At 41.7% G+C, this 27,041-nt stretch overlaps 1 protein-coding gene across 2 annotated transcripts in view; it reads right to left on the reverse strand.

The window, feature by feature from the left end:
* ephb1 (EPH receptor B1) overlaps nucleotides 1-27,041 on the reverse strand; it is a 182,647-nt gene that overhangs the window by 154,822 nt on the left and 784 nt on the right. The gene's annotated exons all lie outside the window — the stretch shown is intronic.

A 27,041-nucleotide genomic window follows, 5' to 3' on the forward strand; every position in this document is an offset into this window, starting at 1 on the left:
CTCTCTAACCTACACTCAGAAAACGTCTGTGAGGATGTGTGCAATGTACGCGAGCTGCTATGGGATTCCACGTAGGTGCCCGACGTGTGTGGGTGATGCAGTGCTTTGCAACATAGAAAAGTATACAGTGAATGATCCTTCAATACTTCCTGTGATCCTGTTAAACTCAATGCTCAACACCCACACACACACACACACACACACACACACACACACACACACACACACACACACACACACACACACACACACACACACACACACACACACACACACGTGCACCTTTGTATTTCCATCATTTTACAAAATCTTAAACTACATCATAAACTGTAATTTATAGATTTATGGGGGGCTTTTGTTCCTTTGACAACGGAAGCTAATCTCGATAGTGTAACTGCATCAACAGTACACACACCATCAAACACACTTATTGTATACATACAATCTTCTGTCTTCTCCGTCTCCCTCCTTCTCGCTGTTTTATCTCTCTCTCCCTCACACACACACATACGCCACCACAGCTTTGCCTCTGTTTTTTCTTTTTTCTGTGAGTTTGCAAAAAGGATATGCGACACCTGTTAAGAACAGACCTGTTTGTCTTTGACACAGTCTTAATGGAGTTAGCTTTTAATTCCTTTCACTCTCCCCTGTCATTATCGTACTTACTTCATCTGTGGGCACAGCTAAACCCGACCACCTACAAAATTGCACACGCGCACACTCAAGCTGCAGTTTTACTCTTGCTGAGCCTTTATGGGACTTCTACTGCAAAGCAAGCAGTCTTTCACAGATGATGGGCAAAGACTGGCAGCATCTAATAAAATGGTATTAGACTGTCCAATCTGTCCAATTATTTTAGGACCGATCCCTCTGCATTCGTTGTCATTGCAGATGGCTTGAGATATGGACTGCACAAGAAGACAGTGAACCACTCTCTCTCTCTCTGGTCACTTTCACATGTTTGTTCAGCTACAGATGTCCACAAGTTTGTGCAGACATTTCTTTTTTTCCCTCGAGTGGTGCTGGTGCTATTTTCACCAACCATTAGTGTTTTTGCACTCAGCAGACAGGTGAAGCAAAGATAGTGTTACTCAGGTTGACAACAGCTCCTTACGTGACTGTAAGTGAAATAAAAGCTGACAATACCAACGAAGGCTAGCTCTGGCCAGAGGATTAGAAGATCTGCTAATAATAATACAGCTCCATCCCTCAACAAGAAGAACAGGACGGCCAGCCTGACACAGTACACCTCCTGCCTTTTTTTTCTAAGATTACCTCAGTGCTTTCACGGGGCTTGTGAATAACAGGTATACCCTGTCATTTAAATCTGCAGACACACACACCATGACAAAACAGGAAAGGTGCACATGTTTTCAGTCTTCAGTGTGTGTGGCCACAGAGCAACACAAGGAACAAAGGTCATAAAAACATCCACTAAAAATGTCCCCCCCCCCCCCCCCACACACACACACACACACACACACACACACACACAAAATAAAAAATCTATATTTGGGTATGAAGATGACCCACATGTCCAAAGTAAGAGTGAACTACAACTAGAAATACAACACAAATAGACTATAATGCCAGGAAGTCTGGTTTGATTTACAACACAACGCTTAGTTACTGTTGCTAATTACACAGCTCAGTGAAATCATCTGGTGCTGTCTTAGATGGTTGCCTACTCATGATCTATAGCATGTGTGTGTTCTACAATCCTCGATGAATGACTTACTCAGACGACTAAGACCGAATGGTAGTTTTCTGTCTGTGTTTTTTGTTTTGTTTTTTGCATCATGTGTCAAGCCAATGCAAGACAGAGCAACATTTAATTAACATTTATAATTGTGCCTTGAAGGCTGCCTCGATTTAGTGGCAGCTTCATCCGCAGCTGATTATGTCGCAATGATGAGGTTAATGGTGCTGGATATTTGGCTGCTTGGCAAACAGTAAACACGAGGATGCCGCAGGGCCTGCGTTGCTACTGGTAACCCCGTATTCGCATGTGAATGAGTAGGGTCTGTATGAACGTGTAAATGGTAAATGATCTTGCATAGTTCTTTTAGCTACATTCTGCAAAAGGTTTTACACCATGTTTCTCGTTCACACTCAGCCACGCACACACACACACACATACCAATGGATGGGAAAGCACTTGCCTTCCTGCCATTGGGAATAACCTGGGGTTTAGTGTCTAGCACATTCTGTGGGGTCATGTACTCACTCGCCAACCCAGTGATTAGCGGACCTAAGTTGCAAATGCCCATGTGTGTACTTGGACATCTTGGTATAACGTTCTCCTGACAGAGCCACGTGACCTATTTAGTGCAGCCTACTTACATCTTTCCATTATGACAATGATTCACCTTTAGAGTTGCTGTGCACAACTTCAGCTCCAGTTTGGTGTCAGTAAGTACTTTGGAATTGTGCTATATTTAAAATCACAACCTCCACCAGACTGCCATGGCACACTGAGTCATACTGCAAGTCACAGGCTAGTTAGTGACTTTGTGTGTTACTCTGCTGCTCTGTTAGATAGATAGCACAAAGATACCACAGACAGAGATACCACAAAGTTGTTGAGCCTCTCATTTGGAGCAAACTGAGCTACAGCCTTTCAAACAGAGAATCGGGGGTTGAGTACCAGTCAAAATGCACACTTGGAAAGGCACATTTCAACCCACCCCACTCAAGCAATGCTGTTCTGTAGGGGTGGGTTTTTATAATCGATTTATCGATTAAAATCGATTCTAGCTTGGATAACGTAAAATCGATTCATTAAAATCCTGAATCGATTTTTTAATATTAATTTATTTTGCCCGAAATGCCAGAATCTCAGGTGAAAGATCACAAAATTTCAACAACCACCAAACAGCTAAGACAGTAAATGAGAGCAGGTGCACGGCTTCTGCACAAAGACGTAAACACACAGCGCCGACGGATCAGGATCAGTTAGATGTCGCTTTTCTCAGCTGACGGTCGGGGCTGAAAGCCGACAGCTCGCTGATTCTGATCCGCGGGTCCGCGCTGTGTGTTTACGCCCTTTTTGCGCTGATCATATGGCTGTTAGTTTTATCTCTCTCCAAACAATATTGACCGAACCAGCAGCAAAAGAAGATCCAAACCACGCTTCACATAAACATCGTCATGAATTCCCTCTGACTTTTGCTGACTTTTCAGGATAAAAATCACACTTCATGCACAGCTCTCTCTCTCTCTCTCTCTCTCTCTCTCTTTTCTGCATTATTCGCTTGCTTGTTACACACAAGTCTACCGTTGTTTACAGCGCTGTCTGCCGACGTTTTTTTTTTTCCCTTTTACTTACTTCCGAAAAGTAAACCTAATTTCTGCCGTTCAATATTGAACAAATTTAAACTTTTTAAAATTAAGCAAAATGCAAAACGCTGTGTCTCTAATAAAACCGCTGTAACTTCAGAGGTGATGTTCATATGTTGATTAATGGTTTTCTTTCGTTTTTGATGTACTGCAGAATATTTTTATAAAATCCCAGAACAGGAAAATCACCTTCATGTTTTTCTGTGTTTTATCTTCAGCTACTTTGACACAAAGGCATCTGCTGTGATGCTCACACCTTTGATAAAGTCTTGCGTGTGTCAGCTTCCTTTTAATAGATACAAAAATATGTAAATGTACTGATCTGAATTATAATATTTCTGACTGTCAAAATTTCCCAGAATCGAATCGAATCAAATCGAATTAAATCGAATCGTGGATCGAATCGATTCGGGACCTTGTGAATCGGAATTGAATCGATTCTAGAAATCAGTGACGATACCCAGCCCTACTGTTCTGCTTCACCAACCACACTTGACTTTCTGCCAGTATTACTGTAAAAGTCACTGCCCTCCTTTCCTTATTTCTGTCTACTATGCTGTCCTGCCTTTTCCTTCCTTGTTCCATCTTTTTCTCAGTTCTTCAGTTTGAGTTCTTCTTCAAAAAACCGCACGAATGAAATAACTGAACTGTACAATCGGGGTCGCATTTCAGATAGTCTACAACGCAGGAAAGCGTTCATTAGGACAGAGCACCAAGCAGCTTTTTACAGTGGCCATGCAGTTGAGAAATGGAACTGGTAGAGCAAAGACAAACCTGCAATCACATAAAGAATCAGAGAGTCACCCAGAGACCTGAAAGCCATTAACTCTGGTGGTGGCTAGAAGGAATGGGGTCTGCAATGGCCTATTTCTGTAGGCTCTATATCTCATCAGAGGCTCTCACCCTAGACTTCATGTTGTGTGATTTATTTGGCCTTAAAGTCCTTCTTTAAGAAAAAAAAATTAGCTGTGTGCAAGTATGTGCATGTGTACGCCTGGATGTGCAAGTCTGCCTCATCTATGTCTTCCATCACCCAAAGGCCTTGAGCCAGTTGCCATGGAGATGGGACACAGGTGTTTCAGTGGCTCCCCAGACACCTGTGATGTCATCATGGAACAGGAAGAAGAAATGGTTTCCGCTTAAAATTCCTCTCGTATGCAGGTTTCTTAATCTTTGCCACAACGGCTTACAAGTTTAGGCCAACGAGGATCTGGGTCACCAATCTGTGGCATGGCACTGAGTTTGTTTCACAAAAGTTCACTGACTGACCAATCTAGGGTAGCTGTTACTGAATGAATATATATATATATATATATATATATATATATATATATATATATATATATATATATATATATATATATATATATATATATATATATATATATATACACACACATATACACAGACACACAATGTTTTTTGCCAGGCAGGTGCACTCACAAAAGCAAATACAGTGCTGACAACACAAGAGGCTGTTGGTGATGGCACCAAGTGATGTGCACAAAAGGGCCACTAAATATCAGTGGGTGGTCAGGAGGAGGACAAGCCTTAAATCAATGTCTGCTAAATAATTTGAGTAGATTAAGCAGGCTATTCATTAACAAAATAATTAAAGACTCCCGTGCAATATCATTATCTCCATAGTGTTTTTTATGCAAAAGAATTTGTGATTAGCACCTTAATTCCTTTTCTCGCGATGACCTCTCTCGCTACACATGCACCGAGGTGGCTGAGGCACTTGGAAAAAATGGGAAACATCAGGTCTTAGGTCTCAACTCTGAGAGGAAATGAGCTGCAGCGTCCACCAATCACTTTAGATAATGGAGAGATTTATTAGAACGAGGCTGCCGCTGCTGCTGTGCCAACCCTAATTAATTTTCCTCTGCGTGTGAGAGAGCGGGAAAGAAGGAGAGCGAGGCTGAGAATGGAAAAAAGGAAAGAAAAAAATGGAATTAAGCGCAAATATATGCAAACAAAATTATGTGTTTTTCCAAACACGGCCACACAGGTAGGGATTTGTTACAGTGAAAGCAACAGGTTTCAAAATGCCTCGTGCGCCCTTCGTTTTGAAACGCTCTTAAACTTATAGATCAGACAGCCAAGCCCAGCCAGAGGGCCTAGGCCAAATAGGCCTCCTCTCTGTCAACTTCACCACTAATTAGAATGTTTACATGGGGCCACATATGTCTGTGTGCAAGTTTAAAGGATTCCTAAAGGAGCAGAAAAAAAGTTTGAATAAGTGAAGTGGTCCTGCTTTTGCCGAACCTTTGCAATTACCATAATGGGACTCAATTTGCATGTTTTAGGCCTATGACGGCATCCTTTTCCTAACAGGGATGCTGAGCTACAGTCTTAGTTCTTCCTAGCAAGGGTTAGAGTGACTATCAATTCTATTTTAGCACTATGATTCACATTTACTTCTCTCCGTAAACATCATGAACAGAGTTTTAGAAAGTATGCAAACTAGAGATGGACCGATCCAATATTAAGTATCGGTATCGGTCCAATACTGACGTAAATTACTGGATCGGATATCGGAGAGAAATTTAAAAAAAAGGATCCGATCCATTAAATATCAAAAAAGCACCTCACAAAACTTGCGACACGCCGTAACTCGGCTCATAACTGTAGCACGTTGGAGCAGTGTGCTCACGTGATAGAGCGGCTGTGTGTATTTGTAGCCTCGCTACCAAACCAGCATTTCATCTCCAAGGAAGTTATCCCAGAGAGAAGTAAAGCAAGTGTGTAAGTTCATCTCTGAATGTTTGTAAAGCATTCCCGCGTTAAGCTTAACAACCGATATATGGAGCGACTGCCTCTTCTCTCTCCCTCCCTCTCCTGCTGCTACTTCAATCCTGAAACTGATCAATGATCAGCTTTTCTGTCGTGAGTACGTGTCTCTTCTTTGTTTTTGGCCCACTTTGCACCAGAAAGAGGAAACCAGCGGCTGAACAACAGCAGCACATTTAAGCTTGATAATCTGTTGTTAGAATTTATTTAATATTACTTTCTAGATCAGGATCTTTTTCTACCTAGCTGACGGCTGGTAACTGTGCAGGGGCGGATCTAGCAAAGTTTAGCCGGAGGGACCGATAGGGCATGAACAGGGAGAAGGGGGCACAAAGACATACTTTTCTTTCTTATTCTCATTTAAAATGTCTAGCTTTTAATAAATAATTATCTGAATCTTACACCCAAAGTTTTAATCTGATGTAAAATGCATAGAAGTCCATTACTGTATATAGTAACTGTTAAGTCTAATGTAACCTAGTAAGCTATAGTACTTTTTCCTTTGGGAAGATACCATCTGTGCAGTCTGCAATTCTGTTGAAGAAAGATGTTGAATCTATTTAATTATTCTTGAAAAATAATTTATTTCTGTGCATTTTTTTTTTCACACTGCATCAAATTAAAGTTGATTACGTCAATTAAGCATCATGAGGTGGAGGGTGGGGGTGGTTCCCTATTTTTTTTTTTTTTGGGAGTTTGCAACTCTATTAGTTAGGTTGCTTAATATTTCTGCTAAGTACTCTTTAAAATACCAGAATAGGAAGGATGGAGCAGGTTTAAGTTTATTAGATTGATCAGTATTGCTGAACTATGAAATATTTTGGGTGCAGTGTATTTTTTTACATACAGGTATAACAGAATAGCTTTAGTGTTGTTGTTTATTTAAACTTGAGTATGAACTTATACAAAATGCAGCAAGATATTAAAAAAACAGTTTTATTGATTAAAAAACACTATATGGGATTCATATCGGTATCGGCAGATATCCAAATTTATGATATCGGTATCGGACATAAAAAAGTGGTATCGTGCCATCTCTAATGCAAACTCAAAGACACCTTTATTTTTAATACCCGGAAAGTGGAGGTTTATCAAGATGTGATGATCAAGTGGCTCATATACTCAACTAGTCTGCTGCCCATACTGCCATTATAACAGCAATTGACAATAACAATGCCTCACATCCTCTTTGCAAAATCACTGCCCCCAGTTCTTTTGTCATATCAGTCTTAAATCCTGCCAACCAGCTTTAGCTCTTCCTTTCCCCTCCCCATAACACGTCACTATTTTAATCTCTTCCACATTCTATGGGCCTCACAGCAGAGTGATGGGTAACAGGATGGGAACATGTTGCTCACTCACAAAATGTTTTAACATGTAATCACAATGACTCCAGATGGGCACCGGGCCAACACGTTTGTTTTATTTGCAATTATGGCTCTGTCTTAACAAAATATCTGTCAGCAGCGGCTGCTGATGTCTCTGTCAGCGCGCAAGGGAAATTTATGTACGTGAAACATTAGCAGCCATAACTTGTGTGGAGATACTTCCAAGCGCTCATCATGTTTTATTATGAGTCCGCGCATGCATGTGTGTGTCTCTGTGAGTGATTGTTTTTTGATGCTGCGCTAACGCCTCGCCATACATCTTCGGAAAGACAGGGTGACTGGGCCGGCCCTCCCTCTAGATGGTGGTGTGGTGTAAATCAGAGTTGATTTGGCTTGGTGCCACAGATGTGTCAGCTCTCAGTGTCCAACAGGGTTCCAGCGAATAGGAGAGAATGTCAGTGACATCACACGGCATAGATCTTCCAAAAGGATATAGTATCCCCCTCTGCCTTTTGAAGACAGACTCCACGAGACAGACTTTTCGCTAGTGCCCCCTGCATGTCCCTACTATGGATTTGCGGCAACACAATGTCATCTCTCTTCCCCTCAAATAGGCCTGTCAGAGTATTTCCACTGGATCAAAAGCCCAGATGGCTACAGTCAGCAGGAGAGAGAGAGACAGAGAGAGGGGAAGCCTCCAGAATAAAACTGGAATGGAATCAGATGACATGAAATATACCGGGTTTAAAATCTCACTGTGCTGCAAAAACACAGACACAGATCTACATTTGTTCTGTCAAACTGATAAAGCTGGAGATTGTGAGAAAACACATAAAGAACAGAGCAATTAAGAGCATGTTTTCCTTCAAACCATACCTGCTATCCTCATGTTACAGTTGTTTTTTTTCCATAAGGAAGCATCATGCTGGTGCAATTTCTCTGTGATTGTGTGCCTGTGCACGCTTGTTGCCATGTCTGCTCGCTGTGTGTAATTTCTCCAGCAACCATGACAGAGGAGAAACTGTACAAAGTGTTCAGCGACAAAGCATTGTGTGCTCATGCTGCTGTTCCCTTCCTGCCTCTGCAGCAGGGACAAGCAGATTGATGCTACGGCAGCAGAACACTATTCCGCCGGCATGTCAGGTCACTGGTTGCACTCTGTGCCTCGGGAGAGAGCGCACAAACACGGCTTTCTGTTTTTCTACGCCCTCGTCTACCTCGTTCACTTTCACCTCTTTTCTCCGCTGGCTCGTCTTCCTCCCCCAAGTTGAGTTTTACAAAGTGCCACCTGTTATCACTAACTTTTTACTGCCTGCAGACTCGGTGAGTTTTCTCCTGTGACTAACCTCTCCGAACATAACACAGACTAGGACAGACAGCAAGGGCGCTTTGTATCAAGCCACAAGGTAAACAGTGGAGACAAAAGCACTGTAGAAGTCTATTAGCATCATTGATACCAGCGCCGCAAGAGCTACGCGATTTCAAGGAACAAAGGATGCGCGCATGAAAAGAATAAAACGCTATAATACGAGAAACGCAAATGAACAAACATGCTCACACACGTCAACATCAGGGACGTCGCACAACATCTGAGATCAGCCTCAGTCAGATTAGATCTACTTGAATTAGCATGAAAATCCAACAAGCAGACAGCGATAGAGGCGAGATTCCTCTGTGCACGAGAAAAAGATGAGTGTGGCAGCCCACAAGAGAAAGAGAAAAGGGCAGCAGATTGGGATGTAACCAGATATGTTGATATTTGTATTCCCAGTGCTGCTGTGGCTCAGTTTTGTAATTTACTTACCAGGACAAGGCAGCGTGCCTAAAAAGCATGAACACACTTTGAGCAACAGTATGAACAACGGGGATATTAAAAAGATAGGATGAAGACGAGATGGAGGCGAGAATAAATTGGTTGGGGAGGAAAAAATGAGACATGGGAACTCATTAGCTTCTCTTTAATAAAGCCCGAGTCACACGGGGACCCTTTTATTCCTTTATCTATCCAGTCACTCACACACACACGAGCCAAACAATAAACTATACTGCCACATTGATCACCTCCAGATTACTACTCAGGTGGTGATTATAACCTCAGCTCCATTAAAAATCACTAACCCAAAAGAACTTCATTAATGATGGCATGTCCCCGACCTGTGTTACTGCAAATCGTGTAGCTCTGACAATAACCTCTCCAATACTTTACTCCAAGATCAAGACTCTGCTGTAAACATTCATGCTCAATATAACTATACTATAAAGAAAGCAAATATTTTAAATAACAGCACAAACTCTTCAAGAGACTCGATAGCTGCAAGGAGAAGAATAAAATATTATTTTCTTGCTCTTCCTTGCAGCAAGCATCTTCGGCACGAGCTTTTCCACGATAAACATTAATCCTGGCACTAGGCCCAGGCCCGGATTCCCTTTTGTCATTACTGCTTGTGGGATAAGTTCACTCAGATCCTGAGGTGCAGAAGTGGGACTCGGATGGCTGTATCCTCTACAGAGAAGGAAAGCAGGAATTGAAGCTTTAAAGCGTTCTCCATATCTGAACATCCATGCCTTCCCTTGGGGCCAGACAGCAAGGCTAATTTAAGAAGCGTGGGCCCAGTCAGCTGTCACTAGCATCCGCGCTCATTGTCACACACAAACCCGCATGTAGGCACATTTATGCAAAAAACAAATAAATAAATAAAACTCATAGTGCACACATGCACTTGACTCAACACAAAGCTAATTACATAAATGTAGGCAACTGTCAAAAGTCATCATCTTTGAGTACAAAGCCAACCAACATGTTACACAACCTGGCAGTCTACTGTGCGGATGATGGGAGAAAGAAACGCAGGCAGACGAAGCACAAGAGGAATTGATTGGCTGACTAGCAACAATTATGAAAGACGAAAAACAAACAATGACAATGTCTACTTAAAGTGGACCCTATAATAATAGTAATAATAAAAATATAGGCAGTGTGCAAAACTAATTGGTTATATATGTTTGATTATTTTTTTATAAAGCTTTTAAGTGGTCAACATGTGAAAAATTTGTACATTTTTGAGATCGTTTGAGTTTTTTTCTTGTTCACTCAGTTAGGATCACCCACTTTGGACCAGAGATTTCACCACATTTCTCACTTGTTTCGCCATTGACCTTTGATTTGGGACATTGACTACATGTAAATCTTAGCTACGAAAGAGTCTAATGTCAGTGAAAAGAAAACAAGTCATCTGGTAGCTTTGATCATTATGCAAAAACACAAACAAATCACCAGGTATCACGAGAGAGAGAAACAGACAAAGGAATAGACATGATTTCTTTTTCCTCTGGTTTATTTCTCAAATGTTCATATTAGAGATGGACCGATCCGATATTACCTATCGGTATCGGTCCGATACTGACCTAAATTACTGGATCGGATATCGGAGAAAAATAAAAAATGTAATCCGATCCATTAAATATCACGAAAGCACCTCACAAAACTTGCAACACGCCGTAACTCACCTCAGAACGTTAGCACTCGGAGCAGTATGCATCACGTGATAGAGCGGCTGTGGCATGCGGGACCTGTCGGTGGTCTGGATAGCATGTGGAGCTTCGCTAGCAACCCGGCATTTCATCTCCGACAAAGTTATCCCGAGAGAAGTAAAGCAAGTGTGTAAGTCCATCTCTGAATGTTTGTAAAGCATTCCTGCGTTAAGCTTAACAAGCGATATATGGAGCGACTGCCTCTTCTTGCTGCTACTTCAATCATGAAACTGCTTAACGATCAGCTGATCGGCTTTTCTGTTGCGAGTCTGTCTCTTTTGTTTGTTTTTGGCCCACTTTGCACCAGAAAGAGGAAACCAGCGGCTGAACAACAGCAGCACGTTTAAGCTTGATAAGCTGTTGTTAGAATTTATTTAATATTACTTTCTACACCAGGATCTTTTTCTACAGCTGACGGCTGGTAACTGTGCAGGGGCGGATCTAGCAAAGTTTAGCCAGGGGGGCCGATAGGGCATTAACAGGGAAAAGGGGGCACAAAGACATACTTTTCTTTCTTATTCTCATTTAAAATGTCTAGCTTTTAATAAATAATTATCCAAATCTTACACCCAAAGTTTTAATCTGATGTAAAAGGAATAGAAGTCAATTACTGTATATAGTAACTATTAACTCATTCACTGCCATTGACGTCTATAGCCGTCAATTGCAGTGTATGAGTCAATGGGTTTAACTCATTCACTGCCAATGGCTGGCAGTGAATGAGTTAAGTCTAATATATATACCCTAGTAAGCTATAGTACTTTTTCCTTTGGGAAGGTACTATCTGTGCAGTCTGCAATTTTGTTGAAGAAAGATGTTGAATCTATTTAATATTTCTTGAAAAATAATTGATTTCTGTGCATTTTTTTTCACACTGCATCAAATTAAGGTTGATTACGTCGATTAAGCATCATGAGGTGGAGCGTGAGGGGTGGTTCCCTATTTTTTATTTATTTATTTTTGTTGTTGCTGGGAGTTGGAACCCTATTAGTTAGGTTGCTTAATATTTACGCTAAGTACTCTTTAAAATACCAGAATAGGGAGGATGGTGTAGGTTTAAGTTTATTAGATTGATCAGTATTGCTGAACTATGAAATATTTTTTTTGCATACAGGTATAACAGAATAGCTTTAGTGTAGTTGTTGTTTTAAACTTGAGTATGAACTTATACAAAATGCAGCAAGATATTTAAAAAACAGTTTTGTTGATTAAAAAACACTATATCGGATTCATATCGGTATCGGCAGATATCCAAATTTATGATATCGGTATCGGTATCGGACATAAAAAAGTGGTATCGTGCCATCTCTAGTTCATATCCAGCTGTTCCATGATCAAGAGAGATTTCACAGCTACAACATCCAATTGCCAGTCTCTTGGGTCAGTTACAGCCCACCCTATCAAATTCCCTGTCCACGTCAATGAGCTTCTGACCATTTTGTGCCACATCAGCCCTTCACCAGAAACATCAAAGGGACTTTCAAACTTGGATCAAATAATTCTAATAAACAAGTTGCAATGGTTGCTACCTGAAGAGTCCAGTCAGAAACAGTGCAATGCAATTTCTCAATAACTGTATGCAGGAATTCATTTCCCCCAAGATACTGTATGACATTCCAAAAACAGATTTCCATCTCATTGTCATGGTGTGCACCATCGCTCATTCACTCCGATGATACAACTTAGGGGTTTGGCACTGAAATATATTAACATTTTAGAATACATTAGCATACCCAAAGGGACCTGCGGTAACATTGATTACAAATAACTGCCTGCATTTAGATGCTGTTCTGTCTCTGATCACATGCAATATGCCTTTCACTGCATCTTGCCCTTCCTCCCACACACACATTGTCTTGGTGAGGCAGTCTCACCACCTGCTGTGAAGCAGGTGCCGTGATTTTATGCTCCCTTTCCCCACGCATGGCAGCACACATGCAGGCACATGCGTGTGCATGTGCATACGTGTCTTCAAAGACTGAGCTGTGAAGCAGAGGTGACAGGTCTCCGGTTCCATGCCACCCTCAGCAAATTCAGCGCTAATTGCACTCCCTCACTGTTAGAGAGCAACAGGGATCCAACATGAGCTACATGCGGACCCCAAGATAGAGTCATCTCCTTGGCAATGTGGGAAGAGAGAACAACCAAGGGGTGTTCACCTTGATATATGAGCCATTTGAACAAAATTCATGAGCAAAATAACCAAGGCTTTAATTCCACCGTGTATTCAGCTTCAACTCATGAACTTGCATTTGGCAGCCGGCCACGGGCACATGGAGAAGTTGGGGTTGTTAGTATGACAGCTGATTAGAGAGACGAGAGATTTTAGTGTGACACCTCTAATGATCTCTTCATCTGATTGACAGGTTAGGCAAGACTCCAATTCACACATCTCACTTCATCACAGAACGTGGTGGACACACAGCAAAGAAGGTCAGCATGTCACACACACACACACATATAACCCATACACACTGTTCCACTGAATGTTAGAGAAAAGACTATTTGCCTCCATAAATCCCTCCTGTGGCTTCCAGAATATTCCGCTATTATGTTGGCCCTAGCAGGGCTATTTCCTCCCCCAGTTAGCCTGTCATCAGGAGCATTGTACTGTATTGTCTGCGAGCGAGCCTAAATGGGACCTTTTCTGGGGTATTTTCAGGTACTTTCATGGAAGAATGGAGCGGATATTCATATCACATTTCAGTTTTTCTATTGCTGAGCAAATACAGTTTTGGACAATAACAACTCCCTCTAACGCACACACACACAAACAGACACCAGTACTTCCTTCGCTGACCCAAACGAACAAGTCAAGCACATTCCTGCTCCCAGCGATTTCCTCCATCTTTTCCCAACAGACAGGATCCCATTACAAGTCCCTGGCTTTTATCTCACTCGAAGGCAGCAGCAAACACTGTTGTACACATTGCAATGTGAAAATCCCAAACATATCCACAATGCACAACCATTTCCAAAATTGTTCTTGAAAAATTTGATTACTCCAGGCTACTAAACAAGAGCCAAATGATCAGTTCTTTTTTTTTTTCTTAAAAGAGCTGGCACGCTGCAGCAGGCTCTGCTAATTGAACTCACACAGATCCATGTCGTGATTATTGGCAATTATCTGTCAATTAGCAATGTGCTGATGTCACTGCGATGTGAAAGGCAGCGCAATCAGGAGCTGTTAGCATAGAAATGGTCCTCCATATCAATGACCCGATCTACTCTCCACCTGAGATGGGAGCACACCGTACAACCGCACGTCCATGTGTGTTACAAATCTCCAGTGTAGCTGTAGCAATTACAGCATGATTTCAGCTTGCCAGTACAATTTCATATCTACAATGCTCAGGAGTTTGGGGGACATTCTAGGGTACATATAGCCTACCACTCGAAATGACCTTGACTGAAACCCACTTAACCCCTTCCTCAACAGCCCAATTATGGCCCAATTACCACCACTGGTGCCCCATTTCTTTGAGGCACATTTAGTCTAACAGGAATACTCACATAATGTTCTAGAATTTTGACAAATGTCCCATTGAAGGTAATATTAAATAAAAAAATACTCCCTAAAAGCGGCCGTGGGCTTATAATTTTAATGGCTTGTACTATTTAACCTATAAATGCCCGCGTGGTGGCAAAATGTCCAACTTTAGGACGTTTTTCAGCAGGGGACAAACCTTTTGTTTGCCCCTTTAAATGTTTAAAACAAACACAAAGGGACACACAGGAGATGACAAATCATCCTAGTATCCAAAAAACACAGCCAATCCATCACACAGCCACTCAGCTCTCAAATAAACAAAGGACGCTTACGACATCTGTCATTCCCTCCCCATGCTTTGATCCATGATATGATCGCAATGCCATACATCCTGGACGATTCACAATCAATCTGTACAGCCAAGACAACAGAAAGAGAAAGGACGCTTCTTGCTTGCGCGTCATCTTTTCTGCTTCTTTTTTCCCCCCTTTTTCTTTCTCTCTTTCTTTTTTTTAGATGCATTATCTGTCCGTCAGACCATCCATCATGCTCTTCCTTTTAGAAGCTGCTAAAGGATGTTTATCAAAGAGTTCAAAGAGATTCACAGAGCATTGCATGAACCACAAATTGATTACAAAAAACCAGAAAGTGCAGAAATGTAAGTCACTCTCCAGGCTCCTTTTAAATTTTCAGCCATCAGTAATAACAGAAAAAAGGTGTCCACTTCGGGCCAATCATTGGCAGGTGTCTGAAAAACATTTTACACAAGCTTGAATTTCCTCGCACAAATACGCACACAAGACACACTCAAAGACTCACACAGTGACCTTGTCAGGAGTTATAACCATCACGCGAAGAGAGCAATACACATCTGTGCCTCTCTGTTGCACCTCGGGTAAAGCAAGTTCACATATCAAGTGGCTTCCTTAAGTGCCAAATGAATGGTGGGCTGCTGGATTATTTGAGACATGAAAGCATTTTCTTGGGTCAGGCATTTTCTTTTCAAACTTTCAAACTAAACCTGGCTTTCTTTACAAAGAGATGAGTCATCAACGGTCACATATTCACCAACAAACACACAGACAAAAAAAATTTGCTATGATTTGATCAGGTGGAAAGAAGAACTATGAACATGAGTCTGCAAATCGTAACAGCCTAAGATACGCACTGCTTTTTAAAAAAAGGAAGTACTTTCCCTATTTTCCCTAACCTGTTTAGTGTTGTCTGAGGAAAGAAGGACTAAAACTTTCGTGAGGAGAACAAAAGCCTGGGAGACTGTAACACTGTAACACACCCCTGCATGACTCTACTAAGCTAACTGCTTTTTGTCTAGACATCCGCTTTATAATCAGTATTACTTAGTCAATATTGTCATTAAGACACGTTGGAACATGATATACCCACTTGATATATAGTTGGGACAAACTCAGCAACGTGATTCATTCAAACTCAAGTACTCTAATGAAGAAACGATACCAGTTGCAGATAAATTCTTCTCACACAAAGCGAAATCTCCTTCTGTTTAACAAGTACTGACAAACACACCAACAAACACATAAAAATGAAACTAGATTTGGTTTTTTTTGTTTTTTTAACACACTTTCTTAAACTGACCATTCCACCATGAAGTTGTGTGATGGATCATATTGGAGATGATGCTGGCGTTAGAATAGGCACCGCACATAAAACAGAAGTATGCATGCTCTATGCAATTCCCCAACCTGCAGATTTTTGCTATTCCAACCCTGAAAATATAGTCATGACACAGATCTAGATTTATAATTTCAATTGCTGTTATAAGCACGACTTAAAAAGCGTATATACAATAACACAAATGGATTTAACCTATTGATTAGTAAACACAAGTGGTCAGATAACAGCTGAACTATATAAATTAATAACATTTTATAGGTTCTTTTTTTTCTTTTTCAGGTCTTCCAAGTTGTTTTTCTATTTGTTAAACCATTCACAGGACCAGTATGGGAAAGTCTTGGGCCACCACTCATTTCTTTATAGTTTGCTTCCAAGGATTGGGGCATTCTTGTAACTTGTAAAGCAGCCTTGAGCAATAGTTCTGCAAGCTTTCTGAAGCTCTTTCAAGGTTTATCTTTGGAAACTGGCTGCCTTTTCACTCATTTCTCTGTCCAGTCCTTGCACTTGACCATTTTGAGAGGAACGTTTTGTTTGTTAAGCCTCTTAACGCTGACCTATAAATTATTCAAGAATAAATAAATACACCAGTCTCAATAGATGAACAAGTATGGTGTCTAAACACGGCAGGCCAATTTTAACTTGTATTTTTAGGCATTTTATTACCAGCAGCCTGCCACAAAAACACATAATTTCTTCCCATTTCTTTAGTTCAATCAATAGAAAATGCCAACGATAACACAGTTTGACAAGCATAAAATAGTATTTGTGCAACAACAAGGCAATTCCCAAAGAGCTATTAGTCGAAATCTTGGCACGTCTCTGCATGGCGCGCAGAGATATGTGCAGCGTCCTTAAAAAAACAGATTAAACTGGACAAGTGGTGGACAAAAGAGGGACTGTCAGACCTCAAAGACAATCTACAGCAGATGGACAACATCTGAAAGTCATGTATTTAAGAAATGTAAATCATGATGATGTTTGCACACATTTCAATAAATTACTCCACCTAGTTCTTATTTTGCTTGCAAAAGTTAAAGAAATGAGGTGTGACGCAAGTCATTTTCATAGTACTGACATTGGCTTAGGTAAAAAAAAAAAAAGAAAAATAATAAAGAAAAATCTTGAAAATACTTTTATACGCCTACTGACTATATCATAACTATGTTATAACCTTAATCAGTCTTCATCAATTTTCACTGTTAAGTCTCTGCCCCAGTTTTTTCTAACTGTGTGTCTGTCTTGGGTTTGGTCAATGATTGCATCTGCCTTAAAATGTATGTTGTTTTTGTTTTGTGGATGTTTTGATGAATAAAACAGTTTTTTGGTGTGTTTGTATGTGTATGTTTTCTTTTTTTAATTACACGATCTTAACTAAGTGATCCCTAGAACAGACACACAAACTACATCTGACAATTTGTACAGCACAAACACACACATGCACATCATGCACATCCTCCCTAATTAGGCCTTTACAAATCATTCAGCATTACTGAACTTGTTCTGTAGCAAAGCTCTAACACTGTGCTGGAGGGGTGTTTAGGGAATTTGGTGGAATTTTTTATTTTTTTAAATAATATCCAATCGACATCTTAAATGTCAAGAATGTATCTTTTGGTTTTAACTGAGCTTCCTCTAAAATCGGTGTGACATAGTTGTAAAACACCAGGAAAACCGCTCTACAATTACATTCAGCTTGGCTTAGTAGGAACATTTATCATCTTGACACGTCATCAGCTGAGTGCAGCACGGCCGGAGTGGAAAAATGAGCACATCTGTTCATTCACGTCCACATCCCACTTTACGTTATTTAAAACTACCTGACTGTGTACCATATGTGTACAGTATATTCAGGCAGTTAATCTCCCCAGCTCTCAGAAATGGACCGACTCCGCCCAGACATCAGTGTCAATCTGCTGAGTGGGTGTCTAACAGTGTGTAAAGCTCACATCAAAGGCATGCCGCTTTAAATGCAGAAAGCAGGGAAGGGACAGACTTCTTAAGAATAGGGAATGAGGAGGAAGAGAACAATTGAAGAGGGGCATGAATTTATACCGTTCATTGAGCCCCAATAGAGGTTTGGGAAAAGAGTGATTTACTGAGTCTGCTAACTAGCTGAATCAAGACATTCTTCAGAAATTTCAACTGCAATTGTAACAACTAAGCTTGCACTAACAGCAAATACACAAACTAGTCTGGCTAACAGCAACAATAAAACCTCTCTACATCAGAGTTGTTGTTTTTTTTCCATTTTTTTTAAATCACAATCCCCATAGAGAGCTAAGGAGACGTACTCTCATAAAAATGACATGTAGCCATACGCACTCTAAAGGCTGGATGTGCTTAAGGGTTAGCAGCCAGAACCACCAGCCTCCTCATTAGCACAAATAAGATTGTAGGCAGATACAGGCTTATCATTTGCTCCCTCTCTGTCTCTTCGTCCCTCGTCGCCTCTGTTCTCTTGCACAAATGAGTCCTAATCCTTGTCCTCTAGCTCGCCGCTAACAAAAACAATACCACACAGAGCTGTCAAAGGAGAGCGCAGAGGAAGGAACACAGCAACACTCTCTGTGAAATATATATCATCTCCTGCAGGGTTAAAAGTGTAAGTTGAGGACGTTTGGTTTTGAATTGAACTCGGGATGCGTCTCATTTAAATTAGTCCCTTTGGTCCTGGAAGGTCAGCAATATAGACTCGAATTAACTTGGCTATCAAACCAAACATAAACATGGCAAGCTAAGGAAAGAAAAATCTCACTAATAAATGAAGAAATCCCAGTGTGTGTGTTTCTCTTCAGTCTTTTGGCCGCAGTGGTTTGGATCCAAGTAGGTGTGATCCTAAGTTTGAAGTTAGCTGGATGAGGTGTGATGTCAAGGGATTTGTGACCCCACAGATGATGTCACTGTGTTTTTTTCTCAGAAATGATGTCAAATGAAGATAAGTGTCAAGGATGCCGTCCTGATCAAAGACCCCACAGTTTAACAGCTGCATGTGACGCAGAAAGTAAGGCAGCAATCAACAGACATTCACAGGCTTCTGATTCCTTCTTCTCTCTGCCAAAATGAAAACAGAACTCCACACCCAAACAAACCACCTTTGGCTTTGTTTCACTTAGGAAATGCTCCTCACACCCTGTCAGTTTCCTTAGTTGTACTCTAGCCAGCCAGCCCGCTGCCGGTAGATCGAGATACTGTCCGCTCATTTCCCCATTACCCTCTATGCTTCAAATCAATAGTTAATTACCTCCAGAAATGCTCTTTTCTTCTCCAGCTAGAAAAGTGGACAGCACAGGGCAGGCTGAAATTTGCCTGGCAGAGAGATTCAGTGTTATGCAGGGTGAAAACTGTCCTCCCACCACTGCTACTTATTGGCCCATCAGTGTCCCCCTTGGAAGCTGGCATTCCATTTTGCACTGCGCAGGCACTTCATTTTTCTCCACCACTACTTTCATTTCTCTTGCTAATGGGACACAAATGCAGACACACAAATATACGTGCACAATTTCTCTGACACTCTCTTGCCACGAAGCCAATGTTTAATAAGAGATTACATTTATGGTGAGGAGAAGGGCAGGCGAATAGTGAAATATGTCCACATGTCCTGAACCTGGGAGAAGCTCTGGCACTTACTCATTAATAATGGGACAGGCCTCAGGCCCAGGCCCTTAGCTCTCAGTCTCTGCTCGTTTCCTTTCCACACATCAAAGCTATGCATGTCGTTGTGTATGTGTGCGCTGCGAGGCTCTCGCACATTTACAACTGTACTTGTGTGTGTGTGAGAGCTTGTCAGTCCCTATGAGAAACAGCCTGTAGAGGAGCCGGCTTTTATTTAATCAGAAGTGGAGCAGCTTCCACCACCAACCGTAATTTCAGCCCTATTAACGTTCTGCCTTTAATTCCTCTGAGCGCTGGAGACACAGCATCCGCTGGGCTGCTAATTCACTTTAAATGCAAAAGTCCCACAGTTTTATAAAATTCCTGTATGGTGGCAGCTTCATATATTGCACATCTAAACTTCTGCAGCAAGGGATTTGCTGAATAAACACAGTGTGTAGTTATCAAGCATGTACTCTTAGCTGATATTCTTATCAGTTTGATTGTAGACTTTAAAAGAGACGTTTCAAGTTTCCCACGCATTGGAAGTCACAAAAACACTGATTCACTACGTGTTCTTGCACCACTCCCTTCCTACTTGTCGCCCTTAAGTAGAGCTGGGCGATATGAGATTTTTTCATATCACGATATGTTTTTTTCATTTCAGGCGATAACGATATCTATCACGATATAAGCCAAATAACTATATTTGTAAGATTTAAATGTGCCGTTGCTCACAAGTAAAATGTGAAATAATCAGCAGCTTGATTTTATTTAAATATTTATTTCCCATAATAAGTTCAACAGGGTAGATGTACTTAAGGAACATGAGACTTTTTCAGATAAATAAAGGCAAATATTGCAAACTACACAAAAGGCAGCCGCTAAAGCGTTTAAGTTTCAAAATAGAACAAACGAAACAGACTAAATTGTCAATTCCACTTAGAAACAAAATATTAATTCTAAAAATAAATCTTAGTTTGTGTTACAGAAGATCAGACAAAACTGACTAACTTTTGTCAATATCAAATAAACTGAGAACTAAAAGGAAATTCTCAATCTCTCCTTGTTGTATAGCTTAGCTTTTCAAACAGTTTTAACAGTTACTTTAGTCTGACAAAAGCCGAATGACGAATTAGCGCTTCCAGTCAGAGACTGAGGCTACGTCCACACGTACACGGGTATTTTTGAAAACGGAGATTTTCCGTTTTCGTTTTAAAAAATAATCCCGTCCACACATAAAGGCAGAAATGAAGGAAAACGCTGCTATGAACATGCCAAAGCAGCAGGTGGCGCTAGATTCCTAACCGTGCAGAAATGTTGGCCAATCAGAAGTCTAGAAGCCTCGGTGGGAAAAAGTAAACAAAGCTGGGGCATAGAAGCAGAACCGAGTCGTATGTGTGGAGGGACAGTAACTGTGTATATGTAAGCATTTAAACACTGCAGAGAGTAGAATTAACAGTAACAGTATTGTAGAAATCCATTTCACCGAAACAATAACGTGGCGCACAGTGTGACGCATGCACCAGTTTATTGTATTTCCAGACTTGCTTTCGGCACAATTTACAGTGCACGCTACTCTGTTTTTTGTCAGACTTGAAATAGCCGAAATACCTTCACACTACGGAACTTCTATGGCTCTTCCGTTCGACAATCTCTCCGGCGTTGGAACCATTATCTGTTTTCTCTTCGGTCACGCTCGGTTGATTTTTCTAGTCGGCACACTCATTTCCTCCATTACCCGCTGGCTGCTTCCCAAACAAACACACGTGCGGCTTGGCACTTGTGCTGTACGTAACAAGTCACGCGACGTGACGCTGCGGCTGTGATTGGTTCGGCTCTGCGCTACTTAATTTGGATTGGCTGACCTTTTTTTTTTTTTTTTTTTTAAGAGGACAAGAGCGGCGAGGTCTATCGCGATAGCTTAATTTCTCTATCGAGTAAAAGTTATATCGCGATACATATCGTTATCGTTCTATCGCCCAGCTCTACCCTTAAGCCTTAGATTTTGGGCTTAAAAGTCATATTAATTCATTCTGGGCCAGACTTAAAAATAGATCTCATTATAACAATCATAAATGAAGCTCTTTCTGCCTGCACGCCTACAACCCCAACAGTCTCGCTCCTCTCTTTCTGCCAATGCTGTGCCTGTTACATCTTCAGGACGACAGGCTCATGTTTCACTTTCCCTATAATGCTTTATAAATGCATCTGTTTTTAACCAAAAACGTCTGCGGGGGGAAGGGGGAAAGATGGGGGGAAAAAACTGGGGAGAAGAAGGGAGAAATAGCCAGTTTTTCAAAGGCTGTTAGGTTTGGGAAATAAGAGTTTACAGACGGGAGTGTACCCTGCGCTTACAACCACAAAAAACAAATCTACAGCCAAAATGCAACTAAGAAGGCTAAAATGCTGTGTAAAATAAAAACAGAGTGAAATAACTGGCAAATTATTCAGGTGGAAGTAGCACACTTCATTGCAAAACATGCTGGAATATATATTTCTACTTAAAATACCCACGCCATCCGAATTAATACTCCCACAGCCAGAGATGGTGCCTTTTGTACTTTGCACTTTGGCTGCCAATAAAAAAAATAAAAAAACAATACTCTGATCATAATCAATATTAAAATTCTTTTTTTAACAGGATCAATATCAACAGTGATGCACACTTCACCCTTTTTGAAAAGGTCAGTGAAGCTCTCACTTCAACAATACCGAATTATCAAAGAGTGAGATTAAAGAGATCAGAAATGTTAACCTGGCCGATGCACACGTCAACGTTACCTGTTTAACTATTAGCATTTACCTGACAGCCACATTAGCCATGTGTTACTGTGAAAGTAGCGGCGCGTTGCTATGGCTAATGCTAAAATGGTGACATGAAAGGTGAAGCTAGGTGATAAATGGTATCCGTCGTGCTCGTCTGTAGACAGAGGTTTAATATAACTACACAGTTATTTATGTCTAAAAAAGTATATTTCCTAAAGTCTACTGGGAAATAGAAAGAAAGGGGTCTATCTTAACAACTTTATTTGATCAGCAATAAAAACATGGTGCCATATGTCTTTTTTTTTTTTTGCACTATTAACAGGCTCTTAAAGGTTGCACCCTCATATTAAATTCATAAGAACAATCTAACAGACAAGAAGAACTTCTGAAAAAGTCAGTAACAAGCATTTTGGTCCTGGGTTGACTCTGAGTTGGTGAGGAGAAGCTGAAATGGACAAGCTTAAGGGACCATGGGATGGAGGAGAGGTGGTTGAAATGGTGCTTTAAGTATAACAGCCTCAGGAGCAAGGCTGCGTGAACACTGGGAAATAAGACTCGGTGATCAATGCTTTTTCTTCTCACCTCTCAGCTCAACAGATATTGAAGAGGCTCCCCTTTCCTGCTGACTGAACAACTGTCACCCAATCTGTAGGACAGGTGATAATGGAGAGGAAAAAAAGCCTCTGAGACTGAAAAAAAGAATTAGAAAAAGCACATTTTTCACACTACCATCCATGAGTGGTGGAGAAGCTGGGTCACTGCAGCCAATCAATAACCTGCATTGCCATTTTCCTATACTAGGTGTGGCTTGGAGGGTTCTCTCAAAGTTTGTGCTCTTGTGCACATCAAGTCTAATCACTGAGCGCGCTGCGTGCTTCTCTCCCTGTTGTGTGCTCACCATTTGAGCGATCTGGCTTCACCAGCAAACAGATGACTCACACAGTTTGAGGTTGAACTGTGTCACGAGCGTCACCGCTTTCACTCCTGTGCTCTAATGCGTTTCGTATGTTGCTGATGCAGTGGGTCTGCTTATCCCCGAGATCGCACAGATAAGGCCGTAGCTCTCGTCCCACAGTCGGCCACCTGCTCAGATAAGGGCCAAGCACGAAGCAAGACGGGTAGGAACCTAACACTGCTGATAGCATCGCCGCGGTAAATCTCTGGGCTCGGAAATGCGTGGACGACACTGGAAAACAGCGTCGTAAAGAACATGAGATATCCACGATGCAAGTCCCATTTCAGTAATTAAAATGGACCGGGATGCAGAGGAGACGCTTGCAATACAGCGCATAGTGCTTTATTTCTCTCTTTCTATGCTCTACCTTGACAGAACTCATTCTCACACTGGGGAGGGGGGCTGTGCACAAAAAATGTGCACATGCATAAGCTCCCAACCTGCATCCACCATCTGGCCATCCCATGGCTCAGATGTCTCTGGGGTAAGGTGAACTCTGAGGGGTGCTCTCTGTGGATGTCACGTGTACGTGGGCTTTGAGGGAAGACAGTGAGAAAGGAAGCAGAGACGCAGAGAATGAGGAGGAGGAAGTGAAACACATTTTGAAAATGTGGGAAACCCTTCACAGAATGTTCCTCGCACTGCGTGCGCTGGAAGTGTTATAGTTTCACAGGAAAAGAAGCACTTTTGCAGGACTGCAGGTACACAAGCTGCACGTAGGGGGTTTGCACTGGGGGTCGTCATAGCTGAGTAAGCTGAGTAAGCTATGTAAGCGAACCTTAACAACAAGTCGTCTTTTCACTGTGGGCAAAATAAAGCCTCTATTATGGGATGAGGCCATGTCTGCTGCCCCTGCCAGCTATAATGTGTTTTAGAGCTATACTCACAACATGGGGACCCAAACGCACAATACACACATGGCTGTAAAAAACAAGGGAGAAATTGAATTCTACTTCAGGTGGTCCCAGGTCAGCAGTAGCGCCTGCGGCTAAAATACACACGTGAGCCCCTCACACAAATAATGCTTTATGTCTTTTTACACTTACCACATCAACCCACGAGCCTCGGTTCAGCTTTAATTCCTTTGTTATTTTTGTCTAATAATATGAAATGAGAGAGCAGAGGAAAAGAGCAATCTTGCATTAAAATCCATTAGAGACTCAACAGGATTCTTTTTGCAGGCTGGCTCCTCTGCACAGCTGGTGAGCGCGCACAACTTACACACTGAACAGTAGAACATTTTTAACTCTGCTGTCACAAAGTATGAGCTCGGTTTTCAATGCAAGGTTTAAAGGGTGGGAGACGACAGAGGAAAGCTTGCTGAATTATCTGCACAACATGGGGAGAAGCAACAGGTCATCCACAGTGTAGTACCCCTGGAGGTGAGTCAGTGTGTTGCTCAAGGACACTTCAACAGAGCGGTTACTTACACTGAGACAAGCGTACGAACGTAAGCTTCTATACTCTCTCCTCTGACCTCTAATCAACCACACCACCACTGCTTAACTTAGCTGACCTGCATAACCTACAACTATCGATTAAGCGATCATAATTGCTATTTATTCAGGAGTCTACAATACATTCTCTTCCATCGTTTGAGGATGATGCATCACCATAGTGCAGCGCAGCTACTTAGCACAGCATCCTGGGGGACTGGTTACAGCACATTACTAACATTCTCTTATCATACTCATACTGAATAAAACTGCTGTTTTACAATGCTGCGCCATGGCTCAGACATCTACTGTATGTCAGATCCCTGATATAGCAGGGTGCTCGTTTACTTTCTTAGCCCGGTTCGTTTACAGTCATCTCATTTGTAAAACATGCATACCGTATCTTTTCTGAAACTCGCTGACCTCTCTCTTTCTGTCTCGCTCATCGTTTTATCTCATTCGGTCTCTGTCTATCTTCCGCTGCTGTTTCATCCTCCCTTCGCTCCACTCCAGCTTTCTCCACCACCACATTCTGGGCCGGTCAATGAGCGGGCTTATCTGGGCCTAATTGGTTTAAGGGCAAACATAAATAAGCAGTGGCTTTCTAAGCAAAGCAGTATTACTGCTGCTGTTGGCAAGTAGTGCATGCATACCAGAGAGACAGTGAGCTGAAGAAGCGATGACAGAGATGAGAGCGGAACCGGGAGATGAGGGAAGAAAACTAGGAACAACAGAGTAGGGTAGACAAACGAGGAAAAGAGGAGAGCTGTGAAGAAAAGTGAAGATAATAAGGAGAAGTCTTTTTTTCACTGCTACCATACAGAGCCCTGTCTTCACACTTAACTGTTATAACCTTCTGCTCTGGTTCTGACCGCCTCTCTGCACCTTTTCAATAGCTCGCCAGTGAATGTGTTTCTGTAAGTTGATATTTTGCCTTGATGTGTGGTGTAGTATTTATGCTGCAGCTGGAGTTTAAATCCACCTTCGAGACAAATAGACTGGTACTTATATAGTACTTTTGTATTCAATTTGAATACTCAAAGCACTTTTTTTACAACAACCCTCATTCACCCGCTTTAAACTAACGCTCACACATTCACACTGCGGCAGATTCATCGGGTACACTACAGGAATTGAACCACCGTCCGTCAACCACCTGATATGATGACGCAAGCCACTTGTCCTCCTGAGCCACAGCCTACCGCCCATGCAATCACACTTGGAGTACTTCTTCCTTATAATTTTCATCCCACAGTTCATCAGTACGTGGTCTTGAGGGTCTGAATCGATGATGTAATTGTTGTTTACTACGACCATATGCGTAAGGTCAAATAAACCATTCAATTCATCACAATCAGCCTTCTATATGGTCGTGGCTCTAAAGTTACACGGATACCCCGACACCCGCCGCATACAAACAGATCCCTGACACTTTGTGATTATCAGCAGATTTGGACTAATCAGATTAAGGGTGACAGGATAGGCAGGGATAATGTGATCAATGGCCCCCGCTCAATCCCTCTCGCTTTCTCTCTCTCGCACACACAGACAAAAAAAATGAAAGAGCAACAGATTGGAGTTCAGATCAGCAAAGATTTTAACCTTCCCATGGGGCAACCTCCTTTCAATTAGCATCAAAAAACAAGGAAATCGCTTTCATCCTTGTTACTGAGGTAACCCAGGGGCCATCTCCCTGCCCATCTGCTTCAGTCCCATCCCGTTTTTTTTTCCAAAGCAGAAATCCCACACCTCTTTCCAAGCAGGGAAATTTTTTTCCTCCCTCTCATCCTCCACTCATCTCTCCAAAATTACATTTCTTGCTGTCATTTCACACAGGGTAAACATTTGAACCTCAGAATATCCATTCTTGCAGAGGTAGCAATTTGGGCCTGGGCTTGGTATCCATATCAGTGTCGAAATCTGATGAGCACAAACAAGAAAGCCACCGCCAAATTATAGAGTACCGCCAGAGCTGGGGACAGCCCAGGAGGAGAGTTGTAAACGATTAAAGAGAAAACCTGTGTGTGAGAAAACACATTTTAACTGTGCTTTTAATTTACTTGTTTGTGGGAGTGGATACAGACAGCCAAGGGGAAGCCGGTGTGCTTTAGTGTATGTTATATTAGAAAGAGGCTGCTATTGTACAATAACACGAG

This window comes from Rhamphochromis sp. 'chilingali', assembly GCF_963969265.1.
Source record: "Rhamphochromis sp. 'chilingali' genome assembly, chromosome: 16".
Lineage (NCBI taxonomy): Eukaryota > Metazoa > Chordata > Actinopteri > Cichliformes > Cichlidae > Rhamphochromis > Rhamphochromis sp. 'chilingali'.